The sequence below is a fragment of the Podarcis tiliguerta genome (assembly GCF_965153285.1).
Source record: "Podarcis tiliguerta genome assembly, chromosome: 17".
NCBI classification, from domain to species: domain Eukaryota; kingdom Metazoa; phylum Chordata; class Lepidosauria; order Squamata; family Lacertidae; genus Podarcis; species Podarcis tiliguerta.
Genome location: NC_139550.1, coordinates 22,391,457 through 22,410,301, shown reverse-complemented (window position 1 = coordinate 22,410,301; position 18,845 = coordinate 22,391,457).

Sequence of the window (18,845 nt, the reverse complement as noted above, 5' to 3'; positions counted from 1 at the left end):
GGTCTGACACTCCTCTAATTTTTCCAGTCAATTTTGCGAGTTGCAGGTATTCTAACATAAGAGTTTGCCACTCTGTAATTGTTGGTAAGGTTACATTCTTCCTATTTCTTGCCACTGTTGTTCTGGCTGCCGTAATTGCGTACATAACCATGGTTTTATATATATGTTTTATTTCTATTGGTAATATCTTTCAGTTCCACCCCAACCCCCAGACAGGATCTTCAGCAATATAAGCCAGTTTAGAACCTAACCCGATGCAGGTTTACTTAGAAGTAAGCATAGGGGATTGTGGACGCAGTTCACTGCTTACAGCCATGGGATAAACACTCGTGAGTCTTCTACAAATTTTGTGTTTGAATTTAAATTGAAGAAAAAAACCCTATATTGACTGGAATTTAGTTTTCTCTTTAGCTATACTGATTTTAATCCCATCCCCCACCTGCGTTAACAATTTATGGAAGCAGCACATGCCAGATTAAATTGTATTCTTTCATTCTTAAGCATTTGAACAGCTTAGAACCTGACAAGAAGCATATCTTCTTTTGGGTCTTTTCCAAGGATCTGTGGTTAGAGTGATACTTGTGTAGTGTGATCCTAAATATGTTTACTTGGAAAATAAACACTATTCGGCCGGGGGGGGGGGAGAGATACTAACTAAAGTAGTGTTTCCGCAAACTTGGGTCTCCAGTTGTTTTTGGACTACAACTCCCATCATCCCTTGCTAGGAAGTGGGCAGGGATGATGGGAATTGTACTCTGAAAACAGTTGGAGACCAAAGTTTGGGAAACACTGAATAGAGATTTGGAAAAGTTTGCTAGCTCCTGCTGAAGTACTGACGGGTTTTCTTTTTCTGTACTTGTTGGAAGCAGTTCTTGAAGGACTGAATATATATTTTAGAAATACAGTGGTACCTCGGGTTACAGACGCTTCAGGTTATATACGCTTCAGGTTACAGCTCCACTAACCCAGAAATATTACCTCGGGTTAAGAACTTTGCTTCAGGGTGTGAACAGAAATCGTGCTCCGGCAGCAGGAGGCCCCATTAGCTAAAGTGGGCTTCAGATTAAGAACAGTTTCAGATTAAGAACGGACCTCTGGAACGAATTAAGTTCTTAACCCGAGGTACCAGTGTATTCTAACATAAGAGAATGGGGAACTTTGAACTGGGGAGTTTTCCCTTAAATACCTTTCCCTTGAAAATAGACATAGGGTTTGCTATGACTCCTATTCTCTCTGCATACAACGTGTGCACTACAAAAGAGGTTTTTAATCTTATTTAGACAACATTTAATAGCTGTTTGTTTTGTACTGGATCACTTTGTCAGTTTTGCCACCAAGAGTAGGATGATTTACAGCCCTCCAACACATCCACATGTTCTGTAATGGTGTTTAGCTACCAGGTGTAATGGGAATTGCAAGCCTTGGGCCTTCAATGTGGAAAGTCAAAAGACAGCAGTAAAGGAAAAGGGGACTGGGAGGGAGAAGGAAAAAAGCAAGCTCTGGTCTGGTTTCCTCCCCACCCCTTATTTAATTTTTTGGTATTAACATAAAATGGGGACGCGGGTGGCACTGTGGGTTAAAGCCTCAGTGCCTAGGGCTTGCCGATCGAAAGGTTGGCGGTTCGAATCCCCGCGGCGGGGTGCGCTCCCGCTGTTCGGTCCCAGCGCCTGCCAACCTAGCAGTTCGAAAGCACTCTCGGGTGCGAGTAGATAAATAGGGACCGCTTACTAGCGGGAAGGTAAACAGCGTTTCCGTGTGCAGCTCTGGCTCATCAGAGCAGCTTCGTCACGCTGGCCACGTGACCCGGAAGTGTCTTCGTACAGCGCTGGCCCCCGGCCTCTTGAGTGAGATGGGCGCACAACCCTAGAGTCTGTCAAGACTGGCCCGTACGGGCAGGGGTACCTTTACCTTACCTTTATTAACATAAAATACTAAGAAACTGATGCAAAGAAAAATGAAAAGGTACAACCATTGTACAAACAATATATACAATATACAAAAAGACCCCCTAACAGACTGGCGGGAGTGTTGCACAGCAAAGTTAAAAACACAGTCTTCACAGTAATTGAATAAAATTTCACTGCGGCAAAACGCAACTTCTTTACAAACACATAATGAACAGAAGAAGATTAGACTAGGCTAGAGATCACACACAGAGACCATTGCATTTATTCTTCCAGGCTCTGCTGTGCTGTGTCTTCCTGCAATAGATACAATACTTGCACAAAGAATGAGTCTCCCAAAGGATGAGTCATGGCGAGTCAGCATGCTGAATGATTCTGCTACTTTTCAGCATATTACAACATTACTAAACTCCTTTACTGCTTCTGCTCTCAAATACTTTTATCACATGGCAGGGAGGCCCTGGCGCATCAGAAGTCAGTGCCTGCTGAACCTCGGGTTAAGTACTTAATTCGTTCCGGAGGTCCGTTCTTAACCTGAAACTGTTCTTAACCTGAAGCACCACTTTAGCTATTGGGGCCTCCTGCTGCTGCCGCGCCACCAGAGCACAATTTCTGTTCTTATCCTGAGGCAAAGTACTTAACCCGAGGTACTATTTCTGGGTTAGCGGAGTCTGTAACCTGAAGCGTATGTAACCCGTGGTACCACTGTATAGAGCTCCACTAGAACGCAACAGTAACCATTTTCTGTAACTATCCAGTCACTGAATGTCACTTTCAAGCCCTTATTTACACATCTGGACCTGAGTCAAAACTATCTACAGTATCCCCCTGCTGGCCCAGGGTGAGAACTTCAGTACATAACAAGCAGAACTGTCAGTACGCCTTTGAGCTGATGCCAACGACTGGGCTTAACAACTGGTTCTGCCCCGACTGGGCTAGGCTACTGGAGCGCTTCCAGAGACCTTCCACTCCTGGAAAGCAGGTCTAAATGCACTGGACCCACAACTGTCCATTGTGAGACCAAACTCAGCAGAGTATAAACAACACGGAAGAAAGCTGTGAAGCATAACTGCTTTTATTTTCTAATAGCTACTAAAAACTAAAGGGCTACTGGATTGCATGAGCTCCCACTCAGCCATCTAATCTACATAGATAACACTCAGATACCACACAGAGTAAGGCAGGAGCGGAAGAAGGGAAGAGCAGTTTCCGCCCCCTCTTTTCGGAAAACATATCAGGAGATTCTTGCAATGGGAGGGGGTGAAAATACCAACAAGAACGACTGCCCTGCCCCCAAGAGTTGGTTCCAGTGAGTCCAAGCCGCATCCTCTAGGACCCTGTAGTCCAGCAGGAGTCTCTTTATATAGCTGGAAGTGTCAGGGCCTGGGCATCGCCCCCTAGGCCAGCTGGTAAAAAGGCCTTGAAGGGAGCAGGCCCTGCAGTCGTCCTCCCCACAGCTGGTGGTCCTTCGGCTTCCCAAGAAGCCTCAAATGAGAACAGATTCAAGTAGTCGCCATGTTGGTCTGCTGTAGTAATTTTTTTAAAAAAAATATTGTTCCGAAATAAACAGTCTTAAAAGAATCAAGTCCCTTTTCATAACAAAGTCTTTAAAATAATCCTTCTCTTTAAAAATTTATTTATTTTGAAAAGTTGTCTAGTAGCACCTTAGAGATCAACTACGTTTCGGGACACAGGTGGCGCTGTGGTCTAAACCAGAGAGCCTAGAACTTGCTGATCAGAAGGTCGGCGGTTCGAATCCCTGCGACGGGGTGAGCTCCTGTTGCTCGGTCCCTGCTCCTGCCCACCTAGCAGTTCGAAAGCACACCAGTGCAAGTAGATAAATAGGTACCGCTCCGGCGGGAAGGTAAACGGTGTTTCCGTGCACTGCTCTGGTTCGCCAGAAGCGGCTTAGTCATGCTGGCCACATAACCCAGAAGCTGTACACTGGCTCCCTCGGCCAATAAAGCGAGATGAGCGCCGCAACCCCAGAGTAGGTCACGACTGGACCTAATGGTCAAAGGTCTTTCACTTTAAGTTTGTTCTGGGTATAAGCTTTGGTGTGTATGCACACTTCTTCAGATACTCTGAAGTCACTAGACCGTTATATATAATGAGAAGTAGGGGAGGAAATGGGTGATTGTCTAATGGGTAGGGTGAACCTGTGATGACTAATAAGGGCTGCAATTGGTCCTCCAGGAAAAAGCGAGGGATTTTAAAAGGATAGTATGCAGAAGACCAAAAATAGTATTAGTACGTGTAATGAGACAAGAACCCACTATCTATTCAGACCAGGTCTCTCCATAGTTTTCAGTTTGGTAATAAGCTGTAATTCAGCAACTTCTCTTTCCAGTCTATTTCTGAAATTCTTTTGTAAAAAGACAGCCACTTTGAGATCTTGTATAGAATATCCTGGGAGATAGAAGCGTTCTCTGTATATTCTAAGGAAAAGCAGGACATTCCAGGAACAAATCTTGGGACAGCTTCTGTAAATCTGGAACTGTCCCTGGGAAATAGGGACACTTGGAGGGTCTGGATTAAATAATACTCATGGCACCATGCTAGGGTTCATTGTTTAGGGGCAATGGGGTAGGGTGTCAGTATGCCTTTCAATTGGTGTCAGCAGCTGGGCTCAATAACTGGTTCTGCCTCAACTGGGCTAGGCGGCTGGACTGGAGCACTTTCAGAGACCTTCCAATCGTGGAAGATAAGGTCCCAGTGCACTGGACTCACAGCTGTGCATTGTGAGCACCAGACTCATACAGAGTATAAATAACGCGGAAGCTAGCTGTGAAGCATAACTCCTTTTATTTCTAATAGCTACTGCAAACTTAAGAACTACTGGCTTGCATGAGTGTTACAGTTCCCACTCAGCCATCTAGTCACTACATAGATAAGACTCTCTCCACACACAGAGTCAGGCAGGCAGTCAGGAGCAGAAGAGTAGAAGAGCAGTTCTTCCCACTCCTGTGCGTGTCGAGGTCCCCAAGCCACCCCCCAAATAACTCACAACACACACTTAATTTTTGTTTAAGGTTTTTGGCATAATTTTGGCCACAACTTCATTTAAATACAAAACCGTGAGTGGTTGTTTAGGCATCGGTTAAAACTATCTGTCCCAATCAAACTATCTGACAATCAAAACCTGTTCTGTCTCTGCAAGAGGAATTCCATGTGGAAGCCCTAGTATCAGGGCCTCAAATTGATGGACATAAATTGAAATTGGAGGTTATGGATGTTGAAGGACTGATCTGGAGAGGCAGTGCCCCACTTGGACTGAGTAAGGCAAGATGGATGGTTTATATGCTGGAGGGTGGCACTGCGGGAAAGTTTGGAAAAATGGATTTCCGTAATCTCAAAGAGACTGTGGAGTATGTCTTGGAATATCTTTTGGACTATAAATTTAAACATGGAGCTTGGGCTGAAATGGAGCAAAGGAGCTGTTGAGAAAAGAGTCCTTTGGGACTTAATTTTAGGTTTGGAAAGAAACTTGCAGGCAGACCAGAGAGAAGACTTAAGAGCCTTGGACATAAGAGCACCGGGTTGACGGAATTAATGGAACTGACAGAAAAGACTGGTAAAATTAGCAAAAAAGACTGATAGAATCCGAAACCAGGGGGAAGAGATGGTGGGGAAAAATTGGGAATTTTCAAAAACAGCATTTAGTATAATATTGTACGATTAAGGATTGTTGGGAGATGGTGGAATGAATTTATTTGACTTTAGTGGAAATATTATAAGGATTTGAGATATTAGGATTTAAGGGTATAAGATTTAAGGTTTTTCGCTTTTCTCTGTTTATTAGATTGGAGTTTGGATAACTTTCTAGATGTTGATGGGAGAATAAGGCTTAAATGGATTAAGATAAATAAGTGAGTATCTTATCTATTTTGTTTTTTCCAACTTTTTTCTGTATTTGTGAAAACTGGAATAAATATTATTTTTTAAAAAAAACAAAAAAATTATCTGTCCCCCCGCCTGGGGACAGAACTGACTTGCAGGCACCACCGAAAGCCAGTAAGGGAAAACAAGTCAGGGAGAAATGGAGCTGAATCACAGGCCCTCAACTCCTCCCCCGCAAGGTCCCCAAGGCTTGCCCACCCTAGTCCCATTCCAGGGATTTGGACGAAAAGATTGCAAGCCCCAGGATTCCTTTAACGGGATTCCCTTTCCGCAGCAACCATGGAGGGGCAGGCCCAGCCTATCCTAACCCCTCCTCCACCAATTTACAACCAATGCCTAACCGCCAATTGAGCCCTTTACGCTCACCGCCAACCACTCACAATCCCAACCCAACATTCAACTTTGCAGTTACTGCATCCAACCAAACATCATTCCCCAGTACGGAGAGATGTACTCCATCATTGCGGTAAAGGGCCAGAGTCTTGAAGGTAATATCTGGGTGGGAAATAACCAACCCACCCAAATCCGCCACCTTCTTGCACACTGCGGAATTAATGCGCTTCCTGGCCCTTTCAGCAGCCTCGGGTCGAGAAATGCCGTGCCAATTGCGCCTTTGCAGCAATTGTGACCAAAATATTTTAACTGTGGGTATTAAGGTCACCAATTCCCCCAAGTCTCTCTGAATCGTGGAGCACAAAGTAAAGCTGCCACATCATTCTCCCCCAGCTGCAGCACAATTGCCACGGGGGGGGGGGGGGCATCCGAAAGCATCCTCTGCTTAATTAGTGGGATGAATTCGCTCCACCGCATTCCGCGCCTGGATATCCACGACACCTGCACATGCTGCGGGAGGCCAAGACCCAGTCCCCTTCCAGACTGCCTAGCTCTGATGCCAGCCCAGTAAACGATGCTGTGCCCCACAATCCAGATGCGGACTGGAGCTAGACCTACAGTATTGAGAACAAGCACACGTCAAATACAGGACTTCAACATCTCTCCCATACGTAACCCTTGAACGTATCAGATTTACACCGACCCAGATCCTTAATCCTATCAGCCGACAATCCCCAATGGGCTGCCATTGTCGCCACACCAATGCGAAAGGAATGGGGTGTGAAACCATAAGCTGGGACCCCACAAGCAGATATGACCTTACGCATTACTTTCGAAAACTGATGTCGCGCCAAAGGGCGACCATTCTCGTGGATAAACAATGGACCCTCCCCCAATGGTCTCACTGCCAAAAATTTCCTTAGATCCTTAACAGGGCAAGGACCCGGCTCCCCAGTCACGGGGAGTCGAACAACTGCCCCCCAACCTAACTGGTCAGTTTTCGAGTTATGCACCACAATTCTCAATTCCATGGGGGATAAGCATATATCCCGCAGCAGACCCTTGGAACCACCATCCTGCCTGGCCTCCATGACTACCTCCCCCACCCATAATGCACCAAAAAATGCAATTGAAAAGGCTGCCAAAAAGAGGCGGGCCTCATGCTTAAATCAACAAATGACCCTTAATTTGTCGCACATTTTGCTCAGCAAGTCAAAAGTAATAGTCCACCAAACTGCCTTGCAAGGGGGACCAAGTCGACCCCACCCTTCTAGAGCCTTGCACACAACAAACTTGACACGAGGATCCTTGTTGAAGAAAGATTTACTAAAAAAGGAAGTAGCTGCGAAATGAATCCGGAGCATCCTAGCAGCTCGGCCCAGCTGAAACATGTGCGCCAAATATTGTAACACTTGGGAAGTGAAGGGGGGGGGGAGACGATATTCCGCCTGCAACTGACCAGGTAAAATTTAAGAAGTCGGTCCAGGCTTTTTATAAGACCTCAAAGTAGATATGAAATGGAGGCGGCTACTCCCTGCAATACTAATTGCTGCCAAGGTTCCAGAGATGCTCCGGGAAATATTCCGGACGCGTCCGAGACTCTGGAGCCAGGGACCTGAATCGCTCCATCTGAAAATGGGATAGAGCAGCAGCAATCTCATTAGATATTCAGGGGATGAAACGTGCAGAAAATACAATATTAAATTTCAAACAATGCAAAACAAATGCCCGCAACAAGGCCGATACCCTAGGGGAGTGAGATGACTGCTTGGCCAGCAGGTTCACCAGAGCCTGATTGTCGGACCAGAAACAAACTTGATGGTCCCTGAACTTGTCGATCCATAAATGCACAGCTACTGCAATGGGAAAAACTCAAGAAACGTTAGGTCCCGCGTGATCACTTGTCCCCGCCAAGCAGAGGTTCCCCCTCCCCATACATGTAAGAGGGTCTTGGGCATGGCCCATAGTCTTCCTCGTCTTCGTAGGAGGCGGAACCTCCTAGGCTCACAATATCCTTCTGACAAGTAGACTCTCATTGGACTACCCGGTCGATAAGTAACAGGTCTATGATTCTCTTGGGGTTGACGCTCCGGCTCTCGGTAGTCACCCGCAGCCACTGCACGGACCCACCTCCCTTGGGCTTGGCAGCTCCCTGTAGTCATATTCCTTCGGACTAGCCAACCAGGCTGCAGCAACAATGCGGCTCGCTCAGCGGTGTCTCTCCCGACCCCTCGGACCTTCCATGGGACCGTCTGGTCCCCACTCGGCGTCCCACCGAGGCTACAGCTCCGTCCCTCTCCATTGAAACATTGATTCACGGGGTAACTTACTCTTGGATACGCAGATGTATTTATAGTCCCGACATCACAAAGAGGTCGTAAATGTTGACTCAACCACTCTCTGGTCATCCGCTGGATTCCCCAACCGAATGCCCCACGGTCTGGCTCCTCAACGTCCACCTGGGACCCTCTCGCTTGATGAGCATCCACAAAATCCCCATCTGAGCCATCAAAAAACAAGGGGGAGGAGGTAGCCCTCGAAGCAGCTCTTCTTGGTGACTCCATCAAGCGAGGGGGGGAGCTAACATCTCCCCTTGATCCCAATAATCTATTGTGTGGCGAGTTCCCGCCCCCCACCAGGATAAATAAAGACACGAGACACCATGATATAAGGTTAAATGGGCGAATTAGGCCACAACTTTATTGAATTCAGGAATGAGACATTGGCTTAGGCATTGGTCCTACCGACTATCCGGCTCCAGTCCATTTGCTGGAGACACGGTGAAGGGTTAACACCATAGTGGGGGAGTCTCCTGCCGAGGCACGTCAACTAGGAGCTCCCCCGGTCACCACTCTGGGGCGTGCCTTCGGCCCACACCTCCATAGGCTTCGGACAGGGCCACGCCCCCCGGAGTCCTTTAACGGACCACCCTTCGTTCACTGGCGGGAGGTGATGGAGTTCCTCCCCCCCCGCGTTCCTCCCCCCCACATCCTCTGAACCCCTTCTTACCAATGCCTACCGCCACACGAGTGAACGCTCGCCGCCAATCTTCTCATGCCTGAAACCAATCACCTATACCCTTTGCTATATCCATCAGCCAAACATCATTCCCAGCATCAGACAGATGCACGCCATCAAACCGGTAGAGGGCCTCGTTGTTGTAACGTATGCCCGGGTGTTCAACCACCTTTCTACCCAGGGCTGCCACTCTATGCACCACCGCCCGATCCAAGGCTCTCCTGGCCCTATTCATGGCTATTGGGCACCTGCTGTCTCTCCACACCCGCCTTTCCATCAATGAGGCCCAAATGATCATGATATTTGGGTAGGAGGCCTTAAGCACCTCAAAATCACTAAATACGTGCCATTGCAAGTCGACTGCCTTCCTGTAAACTAGGTCATTCTCCCCCAATTATATGAGTAAAGCATCTGGGGGGCCCTCCACTGCCCCTCTGGCCTTAACAGTGGGCAACATCTAAGCCCAACGCATTCCCCTCCGAGAGACCCAGGATATAGAGATGCCAGACGGTAAGCCAAGGCGCGGTCCAAGACCAGAATTGATGGCGCGGACCCTGGCCCAATGCACAATACTGTGCCCGATTATCCAAACACGTACCCCCATGTTTCCTGTAAGAGAATTGAAAGAACAGGCCATGGTCAGTTAAACCCATATGACCCATCATAGATTTTTCCTAACATAATGTTTGTAAGCATTTGATTTCCAGTGGCCTAAATCCTTAATCCTCTCTGTGGTGAGGCCCAGGTGCATCGCTGTGGTGGCCACACCTATCCTAAAGGAGTGCGCTGCGAAATCTGTGGGCGGAAGGCCACATGCAGCCAGTGCTAGGCGCATAACACGAGTTAACTGGTGACGCGTCAGGGGTAAGCCATCTGCATGAATCAATAATGGTCCTGCTGAATTGGCCCTCAAGTATAAGAAGCGCCTGGTGTCCTTAACTGGACACGGGCCTGGTTGCCTGGTTGCCAGGAGCCGAACCAGAGCTCCCCTCCTGTACTGATCAGTTTTAGAGCCACGTATCCGCAAAATCAGGTCGTCTTGAGAGAGCGTAACATCGCTTAACAGCAAGCCCCGGGAGGAAGCGCGCTGTCCTACTTCGTATACCACCTCACCAACGCGCATAGCACCGAAAAAGGCGATGGAGTATGCCGCCGAGAATAAACACGCCTCATACTTTGACCAGCAGACGGTTCTCATTTTTTTATGAATTTGGAAAAGGATATCATATGATATCGGCCTTCTCGTATCACAGCTTGGGGGCTGCAGCCTACGCCAACCCTCCAAGGTTCTCCGCACCACAAAATCGGCGCATGGGTCAGATGAAAATAGCACCTTACAGAAGAACGATATAGCTGCAGCTTGTATGTTGAGGGTTTTAGGGGCGCGGCCTAGGCGTCTCAAGTATACTAGGTAGGACAAAACCTCTGATGTGATGGGAGGGGCACTACTCCTGGCGGCATAGGTTTTACTGCGGAATTTTAAGAAATCCGCCCAGGCCTCCTTATATGATCTTAAAGTGGAAGGTGCCAATGAGGCCAATACTCCCTGGATCACTTCCGGTCCCAAGACTCAGGTCGCCAAGACTCCACAGATGTTCCGGAAGCGGCTGTGCGTCCGGTGCTAACGAGCGGAAGCGGTCCATCTGAAAGTGAGATAGAGCGTCCGCGATGTCATTGTTTACACCAGGCACAAATTTGGCGGAGAAGTGAATATTAAGCTCCAGACACCGTAGAACAAAGGAACGCAGAAGAACACCCACTCTTGGGGACCGCGCGGCCTGCCTGGAAAGGACTGCCACTACTGCCTGGTTGTCAGTGTGGAAACATACCCTATGATTGCTGAGGACTTCAGACCACAAGTGGACTGCCACTACGATTGGGAAGAATTCTAGGAAGGTTAAATCTCTTGTAATGGGGCCACCTTGCCATGCTGCAGGCCAGCGCTGGGCACACCATTGCCCTCTAAAATAGATGCCAAACCGAAGGGAGCCCGAGGCGTCCGAATGCACCTGGAAGTCAACCTGCAGCGACAAGTTATCCTGCCACAAGGAAATACCGTTGTAATTCTCTAAGAACTTCAACCAGACCTCCAGGTCAGACTTCACCTCCCACAAGCGAACCCTATGGTGTGGGGAACGCAGACCCGCTGACAGCTTCGCAAGGCGGCCACAGAATGGGTGGCCCGGGGAAACCACACGACAAGCGAAATTCAAATGGCCAAGCAGGGACTGGATCTGTCTAAGGGTGACTTTTCTTAAGGGAAGTAGCTGACGGATGATGTCTCCGAGCGCTGTCAATTTCTCCCTGGGAAGTTTAGAAGTCTGAGCGACCGTGTCCAACTCAATTCCTAAATGGACCATGGTTGTAGCGGGGCCCTCCCTTTTGTCGGCGGCTAGAGGAACTCCCAGCTCCCCTGCCAATGATGTGAAAGCTTTGAGAAGCTCTGAGCACTTGGGCCCGCTATCAGCCACTAGGATGAAGTCGTCCAAGTAGTGTGACACCCCCTCGGAGCCAGTTCTAAAGCGTAGCGCCCAGTCCAGGAAGGTGCTGAATGCCTCAAAGGCTGCACAGGCCACTGAGCAGCCCATGGGCATTGCTTTGTCGACAAAATAAGCTCCCTCGAATTTAAAGCCAAGCCACCGGAAGTCTTGAGGATGAACTGGTAGAAGCCTAAAAGCCGATTCGATGTCACATTTTGCTAGCAGCGCACCCTTACCAAATTTGCGAATAAGCTTGACCGCTTGGTCAAAGGTGGCATGTCTCACCGTGCAAATTTCCTGCGGTATCGCATCATTAACGGACCCTCCCTTTGGGTAGGAAAGGTTGTGGATCATGCGAAACTCACCAGGCGCTTTTTTAGGGACTATGCCTAAAGGGGATATATGCAAACCTGCTATTGGAGGAACTAAAAAGGGGCCTGCTACCCTTCCCGCCTTAATTTCCTTGGTGATCTTTTTTCGGGCAACCTCAGGCATGTCCCTCACTGATTTTTGATTAGGTGGTTCCCCAGAGTTGGGGGGAAAGGCTACTGGGATTCTAAAGCCGGTGCTAAAGCCTTCCCACAAATACGCAGCAGCAGTCCTCGAAAGGGCTGCCTCCCTTTTAAGCAGGCCATGGCTGGGTGGTTGCCAAGGCACTTTTCACACTCGTGGCTGTACTTACAAACCGGCCGTGCACAAACCCCTCTGTTAAACTCCCAACACAGACGCCGCTGCTTCGTGGCGCTCCTCCAGGGTTTTGCCGATTCGTGGAGCTTCTTGTCTACGAAAGGGCCCACGTGCTCTGACCAGTAGTTTTGGTCCCTCAGGTCCCAGCGCGTGGAAGACAACTGCGAAGCATTTCTGCGGAAATCTTCGTCGTAATTCAAAGCAGCAATATCGCCCGCTAGATCTCACGCCCTCCTGACATGAGCCATGTAGGCAATCAAGTGCATCGCCCGTTTAGGATAAGCAGCGCTAACGACACCCATATACACTTGGAACCCATCCAGCCAATTATCAAAAGTGCGCTCGGCTCTAGGTACCCTGCGTTTTCCGTACCTGCGCTTCTTTTCCCCTCTACCTGTAAACTTAGCAGGAGGCAACAATCTGAATATATCTATAAATTCCCCGTTGAGGATCTTATTCCTCTTTCTCTGTGATAGGTGGCTACCCACAATGAAATCTGTGGATAGATTAGTGGAAGTTTTAACGTCCGGGACCAATGCACCGTCCTTCCATTCAAGGGTCCCATTGAATGATTCGCAGTAGGAATTGGCCCTTCTTTCATGGGCCCACAAAGGAAGACCCACACAATCCTCCCCGTGGCCCCAGTACTCCTCCACAGGGACCTCACTATCGGAATCAGATGACGAAGAGGTACCCGAGTCATCTTCCGATTCCGACCGCCTACTCTTCTTACTCTTCTTAGAGGTGTGCTTCCTCTTCTCCTTCCTCTTCCGTGAGTGGCCCTCCGGCGCTACCTGCAACGGCAGGCTGAGTGCCTGAGCCACCTGCAGTCCCTGGGCCTCGTCTGAAGAGGAGTCGGATGCACCCTCGGCCGGTGCCACCTGCCGTAGAGGGTTCTGGAAAAGACTAGGAACACCTGAATCCACCTGTTGGTTAACCGTTGTAGCCCCTTGTGTAGCGGCCTTGCCCTTCCTGCCGCCCTTCTGCCCCCCTTTTGACTTGCCTGTGGTGACAGCCCATGCTCGGGGAGCCTTTTTGGGCTGGGCTGCTGAGCCATTGGCCGCGCTCAGTGCTGCCGCGGTGGCTGCGGAAGTACTGGGGAGAACTACCTCGATTAGTTGAGTGTCCGGGATGAAATCTTGGGTCAGTACCATTGGTGCCGTTGGTGGTGCTACCGCTGCGACTGGTGCAACTACGACTGGCGCCACTGCCACTGGAGCTGCTGTCGCCGACACCGCTGGAGCCACTGGGGTTGATGTCATTGGCGCCGGCGAAGCCGTTGCCGCTGGTGCCACTGTTAATTTGGCGGCAGACCTCTGCCTATAGAATTCTTGGAAAGACGCGAAAAACTGTGTCAGAGCCTGTGGGTTACTAGGTATTACAAAGGGCTGGGACTCCTCCTGGTTGCCCTGTGCCCCCACAGCTGCGGCAGTTACCTGATTATCCTGTGCCGACATAATTGCAATCAAGACACTTGACTAAACTTAGTTCAAACGCAGTAAGGCAGCTGTACAGTCCTGGCTGCACCGGTAAGTTTTAGAAAGCCTGAATTGGCCCCAGGTAATTGTATTTATCAGCAAGCAATTGCCAGTGTTTAGCAGTGATCAGCAGCCGGCAAAAATGACAAATGGGTCGGGGTGTGTGTTTTGCCCTGGGGTGCCAGTTGTAACTGGTATAATATTTGGTGACACTTTAATGGATAAGATGCAGCCAAAATGTTTTAGTCAATATTGATAAAGGCAAGAAAACTACCTACCTATGCTGCAGAATTGCCCCCACAATTGGTAACAGCGAGCGGTCACCCTCCTCTAATAAGCAGGGACACGCAGAGGGGGAGAGCAGTCAAACCTAAATTTAGAGCAGTCAAACCTAAATTTAGATATTTATTTAATTATTTACACTTATGTAATTAACTCCAATTAAGTCTAATACTGAGTAAGCAGTGTAAGCAGAGCAACCCTCTCACAAGAGTAAAAAAATATTTATTTATTTGTTCACTTATTTATTCGATGTAATTATTATTACCTATTTTTGCAATGTGGGTAGGAGCAGGAAGAGATGTATCACGAAGCCAACCAGTTACAATGCAATACAATGTAACACGCTAACCACTTCTTACAGTGAGAGGGAGGAAGATATAAGGCCCTGTATACCAGCCAACTCCAACGCAATCAAATATGACCCCCTGGTTCCCTGTGAGAGGCAAAGCCCCTTGGAGCACTATAAGCACTTTAATCACAAAAGCCTATTTATATGCTAACTAAATATACCAACCAATTCACCCAGACAAAATAACCCACGCCTTGTAATAGAAGGCCAAATGTAGATAATTAAACCAGTGATGGGAAAAATTAATTAAATAGAGGACTGAATTAAGTAGCTATGGCCAGGCAAAGCTCCTTGGGCCACCGCAGCTCTAAACCAAACCGAAATTGAAATATCTCACTGGAAAATCAGTAAATAGGTTTATACCTTAATTTAAGGCTAATGAAATAAATCTCCGGACTACTAACAACTTAAGCAATTATTTATTTATTTGTCCAGTTATTTATGCGCTAATGCTCGCTGGAAGGGGCCCCCAGAATTAGGGCTGCCGGCTATGAGGAGGGGACACGATATCGCGGCTGCCCAGCAGTGGTATAAGTACTTGCTTATTTAGCAATAGGTAACAATAGAATACAATGCTTATTTAATTCCCACGTGGGTTGCCTCACCTAAAATGGCCGCCGCCGCAAGGCCACGTGGTAATCAAAATGGCGGATGCAAGCGATACCGTTGCCTAGCGACTGGACTGAAAATCGCCTAATGAACACGCTTGCGCAAACAGCACAGCTAGCAACCCACTATGTGCACAGACAAGCCCTACTAGCGGTCCCCTGCCGCGATTCTAACCAACACCGCCCCGGCCTCTTGGGCAAGCCGGCTATGTGGGTTGCTGCTTAAGCGTCAGCTGGCTGCCCCCGTTGCTCAGCACGCAAGAAACCTCCCGCCCCCGGGAGACAAAGAACAGCGATCGCTTGAATGCGGAAGAGCGAAATTACCACCAATGGTAAGGCTAGTTCTATACAATTCCCAAATTAAGCAGTTGCAAGCAGCAGGCGTTTTAAAGAGTGAAAAGCAATAACCGTGCGACACGCAGAACTTTATAAGCGAGCCCGACAAAGAACCACCCCACCACGTTCCGCTAACCCTCTCCCCCCCCCGTGAACCTCTAAACGAGGGAGAAAAACCTCCAAGAGAGAGAGAAAAAACCGCCACTGAACCTGTTAGGATGGACGCGCTGCGCCGGAGGTACGCGCTGTGAGATCGGAGGCACCTCTTCCGAAGGGGGAGCTTCTATGCTGCGTGGGTGGGTCCTACGCGGACGGCCTGTAGGAAAGAGGGGTCGGGCGAGCTATGCCCCGGTCAGCTGATGAGCGGCCAGGTGGAAAGACAAATCCGCTCGACCACATTAGCTGAGCTCTTCTCCGATACCTGGGGCGCTGACGGGAGCGGGGCAGACAAAGACGATCCACAAAACAGGCTACCTAAGGAGCAAATCTGAAGAAGTGAAGACAAGTGAAAAACATAAACCTGCAAACGGAAAAAAACCTGTAAACCTACCAAACGTGGGGTCTAGCCGGCGAAAGGAGGACGAACCTCCTCGCACCGGCACTAAATAGGGCAAGCCCTGCCCCCTTAGCCAGCCGATTGGCTGGCTGGGGGAGGACGCCCCCGGGATTCCCGGGGATTTCCTACTCTCGCGGGGGCTAAACCAGCCTCCGCTCACGTGGGGTGGGCGTGACGCCCGCAACCCCACCTCCTGGGCAAGCCGGAAGTGGCTTTACTTGATTGCCTCCTGTGCCTTTTTTACAACCCAATCCACACTCAGGCCCCCAGCTGTCCCGGGTTCTGCAAATCAGATAACATCTCAACCTGCCTAGAGTCAAGATGTAACTGACTCACGCTTTTAGAGAAGGGATGTTTTACGTTTAAAGAGACCAAAGACCCATTCCCCAGAAGGGCACAATTTTATCTCTCCCACAATGCTGCCACGCATTTAACTCATTGTGGCTTCCCTTCTTTCTCTCCTTAATATTTTGTTGGAAGCCTCCCAGAGTGGCTGGGGAAGCCCAGCCAGATGGGTTGGGTATAAATTATTATTATTATTATTATTATTATTATTATTATTATTATTATTATCGTCTCCGTCCTTTCATGTATTTTTGTGATCTCCTTTTCACGCCACATAAGCTAGAGATCATTACAGTATCGTAATGGGGGTGATTTCCACACAGTAGTTACGTGTTGTGTGATACAGTGCTTTATTCTGCTATATATCTGTTATATATGCCACACTCCACGTATTGGACTACCCCAGTTTTTTGACATGATTTTTGAGTCAAAATACCTCATCTAATACACGGAAAAATACGGTAATTAATGGTGTTAAGAACCATCCCCACCTAAGTGCTACTATTCCAGCCTTTTCAGAATGTATCAGATTCTTTCTGGTTCCAAAGAAAAAAGAAATCAAGAAACCACCAAGGGATCAGACAGTGGGTAGATTACAAATGCACGACAGTGTCATATGGATGACCTCTCAAGGTGAGTCGATGGGAAATGGCCATTCCACAGTAAATAGCTCATCTGAAAGCAGCCTTCATGCTCAGGCTTGAACACAGCCATTTGTGACTATTCCAGTCATGCTGCTGCATTGTTCTATGACCAATCATACTGCTGCATTTTGAATCCTATTGTTCTAGGACCAATCAGACTGCTGCCTTTTGGATCCTATTCTAGGACCAATCAGACTGCTGCAGTTTGGATCCTATACAACTCAGTACATAACAGTCTCCTATCCAAAAATGACTAGCAGAAGGGAAGTACAGCATGTTATAGACTGCTATATTTTTGGACTTCCTTACAAATCTGAACATGCTTTTCTAAACTTTCCCTTTGTTTTTATATTTTAAAATGGAGTTGGTCTCCTTATTTATTCTGCAAATACTCCATCACTTTCTACTGATTAAGTAGTAAACAGAAGTACAAGCAAGGCACACATTTTTCAGAATAATTATGTGCTTACAAATAATTCAAAATTCAAAGCATATAACAACAACAACAACAACAATTTATTATTTATACCCCATCCATCTGACTGGCTTTCCCGAGTCTGGGTGGCTCCCAATAGAATATTGAAAAACACGATAAAACATCAAACATAAAAAACTTCCTGAAACGTACCTCTCCAGCTTTTCTTGCTAAAATAACTGCATAATCCATGCATTCTTGCCAAGGACCAGCCATCTTTCTCTAGGAAACAGGACACATACACCACCAAATTATACTAATAAAAAAGAGCAAACAGCACAACATTGAAGATGTGTTAAAATGCTAAATCTTCAGGTTAAAACTATTTCAACCTAAACAATACTATTGTTTTGTTTCAAAATGCTGATAATCAAAGCGGCAACACTGTACGATACTGGGAAATAAACTTCTCTTCAGTCCAGAGCAATGCATTATTTTGTAATATGGGCTACACAGCAACTACACAGTTTCCTGTATGTTGCCAACCTGCATAGTGTCGGGCAGATGCTGAGCAAATTTGTGCTGCTGCATAAATGTAGCAAGAGAGATGACCTTGCCACAGATGCCTAGAACTGGCTGTGACTTGGCAGTAGATGTATTGTGTTCACACAATTGCAGAGATTATAAAAGCTGATAGAGAGTGATGTGTATAAATATACGCAAGTGCCACAGGGGGAAACTTGCAGTGGGAAGATCACTTATAGTTTATTAGGAATTTCACACTGTAGGCTCCCTTATAATGTTTCTGCACATGCTGATAAACCAACAGAGACCAAACGTATGAAAAGTTGTTACTCATGATGAGTAACAATAGCATCTCTGCAATGTTTCCCAAACCTTTCAATTTCCAGACAATCAGTTCATAATATGCTACCAGGTTGCCGTTAACGTTTAGCTCAGGCTTCCTCAAGCTCGGCCCTCCAGATGTGTTGAGACTACAATTCCCATCATCCCTGACCACTGGTCCTGCAAGCTAGGGATCATGGGAGTTGTAGGCCAAAAACATCTAGCTGGCTGAGGTTGAGGAAGCCTGGCGTAAGCTGTTGCGAAAGATCCAGCAAATGTTTTGTGTAGATGTTGCACTTTCTTAGCACTTAAAAACAGGAGTTTGCTTCTAGGAAAATGTGACTTTCTCCAATCAGCTAAGCATTCCCATAGCAATACTGAGCATTGTGTGGAAGACAGCTTTGACCATCAGGGGTACCCAATACACAACAATTTCTAATGTACCGTCATAAGGAATACAGTTCTAACATAATAAGCAACACATTTCACGTCAACTCTGCATTAAATTGTTGGAGCAATAAAAATCTCAGTGCTCCCACGTCACACCTCTCCCCAGCTCCAGTCAACATGGCCAATAGTCAGGGATGATGGGGAAGTTAACCAATAGCATTTGGAGGGCTACACTTCATTTATCTGTTGCCCTTTTCTTTATTTCAGTGCTATA